Source organism: Anomalospiza imberbis, chromosome 4 (assembly GCF_031753505.1).
Source record: "Anomalospiza imberbis isolate Cuckoo-Finch-1a 21T00152 chromosome 4, ASM3175350v1, whole genome shotgun sequence".
Classification (NCBI taxonomy): Eukaryota; Metazoa; Chordata; class Aves; order Passeriformes; family Viduidae; genus Anomalospiza; species Anomalospiza imberbis.
The window spans coordinates 11,486,284-11,495,750 of NC_089684.1; positions in this window are offsets into that span (position 1 = coordinate 11,486,284).

Here is a 9,467-nt window from a genome sequence, read left to right on the forward strand (position 1 = left end):
GGGGCATAAAAAATCTTGGAATGAGATTCAGGATTATTTTATGTTCACTAACTTGTGAGTGGGAGGAATAGGAAGGGTTCATTTGTTTCTGTGAACCAAAGTAGGAATCTGGAAGCTTCCATTGATGCCTCAGGTTTTAGCTTTTATATTTTTTAGATTTTGTGCTGCTTTAGTTTGTTGATCTGAGTTTCATATTAGGGGATAGTAAGCTCTCTTCACAGAGTAGGTAGACAAAACAATTCCTTCTCTAGCTGGGGACCAAGACAAATGATCCAAATTTCAGGCCCAAGAGCATAAATAGTTATGGACTGAAGAGAGAAAAACAGAAGGATGCAACTTCATAACCTAAAGTTATAACTGGACAATTAACTTCAATATGCAAATGGACCAGAACTTATAAAAGTGAGAGACCCTGTGACTAGTCATCTATTTTGTGACCATTTTGGTTCAGCTTGAGTGTAGCCCTGGCCAGGCTCTTGTACTGCCCAAGGTGGATCCATTGAGGTCTTCTAATAAACACCTACTTTATTCTTTAATTCTGTCTAGCCTCTGTTCTAGGTCTGCCTTCACAAGGCATCACCACAAGAGATCTTCCTTTTATATTTGGGATAAAAACATGTAGTTTCATGCAGACTACAGAAAGAACACCAATTAGTTTGGCAAAAACTCTGCAAATATTTCAGAGGCGAAGCTGGGATGAGGTGGTTTCTCTGCTCCTGTCTTTCCTACCTGTTATGATGGGAGCTATGAAAACCCTGCTGAAGGTAAGGAAGTCTGTCATTCTCAGAGAGGTTTTAAAAGAAACTGAGCTAAAAGCATGAAGATTTCCACCTTCATGAATGAGAATATTTTGTCCTTGTTTAGAAACCTCAACCAGTGCTGTTCATGTGCAGATTAGCTGTAGAATGTCTTGCTCAGGTTTTGGGGACTCTGTGTTTGGGTAACGGGAGAACATATGACAGGACATTTGTAGTCTACCTGGCAGCACAAACTATATGGAACAATCAATTAGTGTAACAAATGGTCTTGTTCTTTTGAACAACAAGAAGGAACATCTTCAGCTTGGTAGGTTTGTGAGTCACAGAATCGTGGAATAGTTTGGGTTGAGAGGGATCTTAAAGACCATCTTGTTCCAACCTCCTGCACAGATACCTTCCACTAGACTAGGTTTCTCAAAGCCCCATCCAGTCAGGCCTGAATCTCTACAACAACTTTGGTTATATCTCAGAACAATATGAAAAAGAAAACAGGACTCCTCATAGTTTCAAAAAAATTATACCTGTAGGCTGCAAATTAAAAATATCCTGAAAATAGTAGCTTTTGTTGCTATAAAAGCTTGATCCCTCCCTGGGCCCCATTCAATAGGCTCTATCTCTTCACTCTTGGTTGCCTCCATCAGAGATTTAGCCAATTCCCCTAATTCAGGAATCCATGGCTGACAAAATCCCACCGCTCTGAGATTAGTTCTGTGAATTCAAAGAAACAGTTAAAGCTATGAAGGATGTTGCAACTGGATGCAGCTTTACAGCCAAAATGAGTTATAAAACATTTTGCAGAGTACTGCTGCTAAAAATAGTTATGCATTGAGTTGAGAAAATGCAGAGAGGCTGGATAAGGTCAGTAAGCACAACATTACCCAGTTCTTACAATGGAGGAAATTGACCTACCATTAGTCCACATGTCATTCTGTAGATGGTGTCCTGCTGTCTTCTGGATAAGGCCTTTCTTGTTTTTTCCTTATCACATTTAGTTATCTGTTGTGCTCCTTCCCTTTACTCCCTGGACTCTTTTCCATAAGATTGCAGCTTGTTCTTTTTCTTGCATCATTGTCATCTGGCAATGGACCAACGTGTCATAAGTAGAATTGCTTAACATGTATTTATCAGATTATTCACATATATTTAACAGCTCTTGAACATAAATGTACAGTACCACAAAAAATGCCTCTGTTTTTGCAAAGTGCTTGCATATTCCAGCAAATGACAGTGTGGCTGTTTTTAGTAAATTTCAGTTAATTTATTTGAAAACTTACATGAAATACAGTGTTAATGTCAAACCTGGGTTGTTTGGGGATTTTTTGAAATTAAACACCTATATCTTTTTGGAAACTCCCCCAACCCTTCCTAATCTACATCCTTTTCAATTTCCCATGAACAAAATTATTGACAACTCCCCTAATATAAGAGAATGCCTTTCCAGAGGGGATATAAATCCTGTGTCTATCCAGCAATTCACTTTTTGCAGGTGCACTCCTCTTTCTACTCTAGGGCCTAAAAGTGCTTCCACAGAAGATGAGAGTAGCTATGTAGCAGCAGATGTCTCCCTAGGGCTGTGCCAATATGGGAAGCTGACAGTCATTAGCCTCAATTAAAGAGAGGAGACCTGACATTTGGAGGGGGAAAGCTAAGTGATTTGGCAAGTCTTAAAAGAAACTTGTAGCATGGTCTCTGAATCTCAGTTCATGGGGGCACATTTCCCCTGAGGAACCTAAATATTCGATGGTGTTAGCATTCCATTCCCCTGCTAGATTTTTTTCTCCTTCTTCATTTGACTTGGAAAATAATCTTGGACCAAAAACTCCTGGGAACAGAAGCTGTCATCTCTCTTTATTCTCTGAAATGGCTGGTATGCTCTTAGTTGAAGGAAATTAAATTGTAAACACATCCTTTTTTTCTTGTTTGTATAATTTCTAAATTCCTTTCCTTTTCCTTTCCCTTTTCTTTTTTCTCTCCTTCTTTATTTCCTTCCTTCTTGTGGGCATCATGTGATGTTAGCTTCCTTAAACACTCATATTCCAATGGATTTAATGAGTGCTTGGGAGCCAGATGGCATGCCATATTTTTTTCAAAACATTTTAAAGCACATGACAGACAATTCATGTTGACAGGAGTGCTTTGCTGAGGTGTCTGTAAAGCAAATGTGTTACTTGTTACTATTAGAGCAGAATAATTGTTTATGAAATGCATCCTCAAATTCAACAATCATTCAATGAAGTAAACAGAAATAAGCTGTGCTATGTAAACACTGCACACTCTGCAGAGATGTTACTCGCTTGTATAAGATAATGATGAGCTGAGTGATGCAGTCTGGTATTACACAGTGATAGTTGCTGGAGTCCAAATTCAGGCAATTTTGTATGAAAATCTCCAGTCTGTGGGCAGTATTAAGGAAAAGACTATGGCTGGAGACAAAAAAGATTCCTCCTTTTCATGTTAGCTGGAAAGAGAGACATGTTCTTCCTTCTTTTGTCTACTAGGAAGAGAGAAAAACACAAAAGCATTATCCACATAGAAGGAAAAGAGATAAAAGCAATGGACATTTATATTGTAGTTTAGATTGGTTGAAATTGTAGGTTCAGCTTAAAATATCATGGCTAATGATCCTAGTGCTGCAGAAAGCCAGCCTGGAGTAGAAGCCAGATATCTGGTTTTGGGAAAATAGCAGAGTCTCTGATAAATGCATGGTCTTCATGTATCCATCTTTTCTGGTTTAGCAGCTACACTGTGAAAATTAGGAGGTAAATACTAGTTCGAATACTCTCTGAACCTCTTTTAAAAAATGTTAAACATGGACAAATCTACTTCATTACTGAATTTTATTAATTATTTTTTTAAGTGCTCTACATTTCTGGCAAATGTAGAGTTCCCTAAGAACTCAAGCAAACAAACAAAACAAAAAGCCACAAACAAACAAAAAACAAACAAAACTAACCAAACAACAACAAAAAAACAGAACAAGACCCAAAACTCACAAAACAAACAATCAAACAATGGTATATGAGTTTTACATCCATAAAAAAAACTTGTATGGGGAGTGTTTCTTTTGTCAAGAAAAAAACCCATGATGGATGAAGAGACGCTGGATTCTGACTGGAAGGAGAGCTTGTCTACAGCAGGCTGTGGATAATCCACCCCTGTGATATGCAGTATACAGTATATTCTCTATGTTCAAATGAGGATAAAACCACAGAAATATATTTAAAATATATATCTAGGAATTACATATATATATATGTATCAATTTTTCCTGTTCTGGAACAAAGAAATCAAACCAGGCTCTTGTATCACCCCTACAGTTGTATCAGCCTGTATTGTGCAGCTTTGAATCAGAATTTTTGTTCATCAATTTTGATGGTAAAATACACACCTTCTAGACTGATCTGAATTGCTCTTCCCCCCTTCTTCAAAAGTATTTCCTAGTAAGTTAATATATGGGATTAATAACAAAATTACCTTCTGGAGTTTAGAGATGGTAGCTTGTGCAATCCTGGGTTTCTGCAAACCACACTATTAACTGTGTGTTGTCAGGCAGACTTTTTAGTGGGAGCTTAGAAAATGTTTGACTTCTAGTAAAATCTCATCATAAACTGTACTCTTACAAATCAAAACCTAGATGAGGGATGAATAAAAAAGCCCAGCTGTTGAAATAAGGTAGGTATGCATTTTATATAATCAAACATTACTTATATGACAGTCTGGTGTGAACAATAGCTAATTTTTTCCAAGGATGCTAATCTCTCCTGATAATTATTGAAAGAAATTATTCACTATGATAGATAAATTAAAACATGGTGTTAGCAATCATCTGAAAATACCTCTTGTCATCTTTAATTACCTAATTCTTACCTCATTAAGCCAGACGATTGGGTATTATTATGATTGACTACATTATTAGAAGGACACACAACAGTAAGGGCTTCTGTATGTCACAAGAAGATGAAGTCTTCAGCTGCTCAGTTAAGTATGAGTGAGATGAAATGACAGCGAAGTATTTCCTCAAGAAGATGTGATAGGAACTCAGATTTATTTAGGACAATCAGATAGAGAAAATTGAATCTTGGGAGTTCCTTGAAAACTCTCTAAGCTTTACTCTAAGTGATTCAGGCTGCAAAATGGTAACAAGCTGTAAAGAATATTGGCTTTGACATTTCCTGTAATACTGGTGAAGATAAAGGAGGTGAGCAGTCTGTGAGATCTGAGTGATTGTCACCAGCACTATCACAGTTGCCATTTATTATGGAGTGTGTTCAACAGTCATTGCTGGCAAACCATCAGCTGAAGTTTTGCCAGTGTAAGTCCTTATGTTTAGGATCACAGCTATTTGCAGCTATGGAGGGATGACTATGCAGTCCCTTGACTTGCTGCTTTCTGTCAGTAAGTGGATGTGCCACATTAAGCTGGTATTCCTGTACTCACTGGATTTGTGCCTCATTAGGGCTACCCTTGAAAACATATTCATGGTCACATATTGGACGTATGCTAATATAAGTGAGGCTATAAAAGCAGTTTGTGCTTGTGGATGTGCCTTTAGCTTCCTGCTTTAAACAGCTTTTGAACTCTTCATAAATGTTATTAATGTCAAGGTAGGTATTGGGGGAATCACTGAAGTATTTCACTTTCATGTATCTCCGATCCGCTATTTCCTGGGTGTTAATTAATGTGTTTATGAAAAAAAGATTTTGCTTTGTATAAGTCCTTAGAACTTCTCATGAGAAGGAAGGTGAAACATCAACTCTTGTTACTTATTAACTATGTTTTTCTATTCTTCCAGCACAGGCCTTTAGATGAATTTTCTCACCCTAATGAGTTCAGTCCAAATCACTCCGTCAAATCTTTCTGTCTTTATTCCCCCACTTCTTTATGACTTTGCCCATTTCTCCCAAAATCCCACCTCCTTCCCACTCCTCGACAAAGCAAAGAGTTTACTGACTGTAAATATGTGTAGATGCAGTAAATTTTCAGAAGACCTGCATCACAGGACCCATATGGGCCACAATTTAGATTTGCCCATACCATTTGTGGAGATTGAACACCTGAGACTATGATTAGTGATATATTATTGTAGGAAAACCTTGACACTTGCACCATCATAACAGGAAGGAAATTTTATCTGGTTAGACAAAACTGTTTTCTGTTAATCCTAGTGTTGAGAGCAGTTTATTGTATGTTCTGGAGTGAAAACCTTTGCTGATGAATACTTCTCAAAAATACTCTTTTTTTTTCACCAGCAATTGTAGTATTAGTTATACATATTTTTACAAGATAAATTAATTCTTGAAATTATTTGCTATGAATCTTACTTTGCAGCATATATAAATGTGTAGTGAATGGGAATATGGATGAGACTATGAAAGGCAAAGTGGGGAAGTTAAGGATGTTCATATGTAAAATAAAAGCAAATTATGCAAGACCTTGAGTAGATGTTTATAAATGGTTTTTAGCTATTTTAAAATGCTGTTCCTGAAACTACTTCATTTTGAGTATATTAGATATAATTAAAAGTAAATTGCCTCTAAGAAAACAGGAGGAGAGGTATTTACTCTGGAGTATTCTGCAAAACTCTTGGATGTTATTGTACCAGACTTTCAGTGATATTCTTAACGCTTATGAAATATGAAATACACAAAAAAATATCCTTTCTATACACAATGGTCAGTGGAGACTGCTGGGAGTGACGGGTCATTCCGTGGTGGTGTCAGCTTTGACTCTTTTCCAGATTGCCTTGCTGGGAGATGCTGACTGCTCTGTGTGATGCACTTCGTAGTTTTGAAAAACTGACTGTCAAAGAGATGTTGTACAGAAAGTGGTGAGTTTACTCACTCGATGGATGAGCTGGTTATTTCTTCCTTGTTCCTAGTCCTGGCTTGGGACTTAGGAGCTAAAAAATGGATACATTCTGTGGCATACATAAGGAGCGGGATGCATGGAGGGAAGCACAAGATTTCAGGACATGCTGAGATCCTAGATTTCATCTCTTTAGTCCAAAGTCCACTGATACACACTGAGAGTGTCCAGTGTCTGTGATCAGACAGGAGTTGTGGACAGAGGCTGAATGTGTGATAAATGTTTCTTGAACATATTTTTGCAGGGGTGGGTGATGTTGGGGTTGTTTTATTTTAACGTGCCAGGTGCCTCAGGGCAGCACTGGAAGTGAGGTGTTCCATTTTAGCAGCAGATGAAGCAGCAATAATACAGGCTCCTCTCTGTTCCCTTCATGGCATGCCTGATTGCTCACTGGGAGCAGCAGCAGTTCAGTGACCATGCTAACTCAAACATGGGCCTCACGCTGACGTGTGAAATAATTCTGGCCGTAGTGGCAAAACCTGTTTAGCCAGGAGGATATGAAAACATCAAGTAATTTGCCAAGGTTCTGATTGCTTTATTTTGTTCTGGGTTTTGGTGCTGTGGTTTGTTTTTAGAGTTTTCACAGAGCTTTTATACCTTTCACAGAGGTACCAGAAAGAAATTTCTTATGAGGAAGAAGTTTTCAATTTTTGAAAAGGTACCTAAACTGTATAAACTGTATAAAACTTTTATCATGTTGGCATGATAAATGTTCACTGTTATCACACAAGAACAAATATTGCAGAGATTTTGCACGGTCTAGAAAAACAAAACAGACTGCAGTGTCATAAAAAAAGATAACTTAAGAGCAAAGGTGTGGCAATTTGGCCACTTAAATATCTGAACTGCTGTGGCTGGGGAAAGTCTGCCAAGTGGCAAAATACTGGGAGGAGAGGGGTGTTTTCTTTCTGTCATACAGTAAGGCTGTTGGATTTTTCCTCAGCAGTTTATGTCAGCTTTGTGTCACTTGCCTAGAGGGCTGAGACCATATCAAAGACATTTGGGAATTGAAACATAAAACCTGTTAGTTCTTTATTTATATATTTTGTATGTGTGTCTATAGTATATATATATATATATATATATATATATATATATATATATATATATATATAAAATTAGTAACTAGGCTGGATTTTTCCCAAGGTAAACAAGTGCATTCCTGAAGAAAGGGGAACAAGAGACAGCAGCCTCAGTGCTGAGCTGTCCAGGCAAGGTGGAAAATTATGAGGAGCCCTGAGAGTTCACCTAAAACAAGGCAACTAGTCCAATTACACCCCTTTTTTTACTGAAAAAGTGCATGGCAATATGTTGACTGTGTGACCTGCCACTGAGTTATCATTTGACCTGGAAAGAAGGAAACCTCTTAAGCTCTTCCCTGGCTTACTTCTATTCTAAGCCCATGACTCCTGTATCCCAGATACATGCCCCCATCATCAGATTTGCTTAAGCTAGGGAGGTCATCTTTAATACGCCAGTTGAAAAGCAAAATAGTTTCTTGAATGTTGATTTCAATTGATGCTTAATCCCCCAGGTTTTACATTTCTGGACAGTGATCATCTGGCTTGAGTGTCACATCTCCTTGGCCCACTTCAATTTTTTGTTCTTGTTCCTATAAACTGAAACCACTTCAGACTGATGGCTATGACAAGCTTGTTCAGTGGTGAAAAACTGAAGTTAGCGACCATGTTTCCAGTAAGGGAGGAGACTTGAAAGCAGGTTTTCTCAGAGCTGAGTGCTCCAACCAGCAGGTGTTTGTTTCCAACAGGACTGAGCGCATGTGCAGCCAGTCCTCCAGTTGCTTTGTCCCAGGCCTTACACAAAACCCATGTAAAGTGGGAGCAGTACAGGGAGCAGTATGAAAATGCTGCTGGACATTCGAGCAGCATTGGTCTTTCATGCGTGACTCTTGGCAGAAATACGAGGCCACAGATTCAGTCACCACTGTGGTTAATGATTAGACTCACGTACCTCTGTAAATCTTGTCTTAAATCAAAATCCAGGAGGAATTTGAAATACCTAATAGAGGGGACCTCAGTTACAGTGGCCCGTTTTGTGCTATTTTGCTCTGATTTGCGTTTTGTGCTTTCAGATACATCAAGTATCCTTTCCTGTTTGCAACTATTCTGTTTTTTCCCATGTTAATAGAGAAATTCGTACTTGAAAGCAGTTTCTCGGTTGTGTGGGAGAATGACTAAAACATTTTAAGAAAGGAAAAAATAACTCTCTATTTTTTTTTAATGCCTGAATGCTTTAGGCTTGAGGAAAGACAGCTGCATCATTTTGTACATTGTGGACAGGTTCCAAGTCTGTGTATACTTGGTCACACAGACAGACATACAAGAATTATTAGCTTAAATGTTCACATTAATAGTAAGCCAGGCATAATAATAACCAGTACTGAACTAGCTGTTACAGATGTGGTCATGATAGACGGAACAGGTCTATCAGATCAAGTTCTTGTATCAGCTACTGTTCCCCCAAAAGGGGAGGTAATCATTATGACACTGATCTGTCTCTTGCACTCCACTAGCTTTAATGGGAAATCAGTGTGAATAAACTGGCTCAGATGAACTCCACTTAATCTGATCTCCTGATTTAACCAGGCATCTGGAAAAAAAAGGCTAATGTCACTTAGGCCAATGAATGAACATACATCTGGTTTTAAACACTAAGTTAATGAACAAGAATTAAACAGAATCTTGTCTGAACTTTTGAAAAGGATATTTAACTTTGTCAACTATAACACACTTTAAAACCCCCACACTAAAGTCATGCTTACTCTGTGTCAGCAAAATAGTACAGGACAGATTAGTCTTTCTTTAACTTTCTTACAAGGGTAGG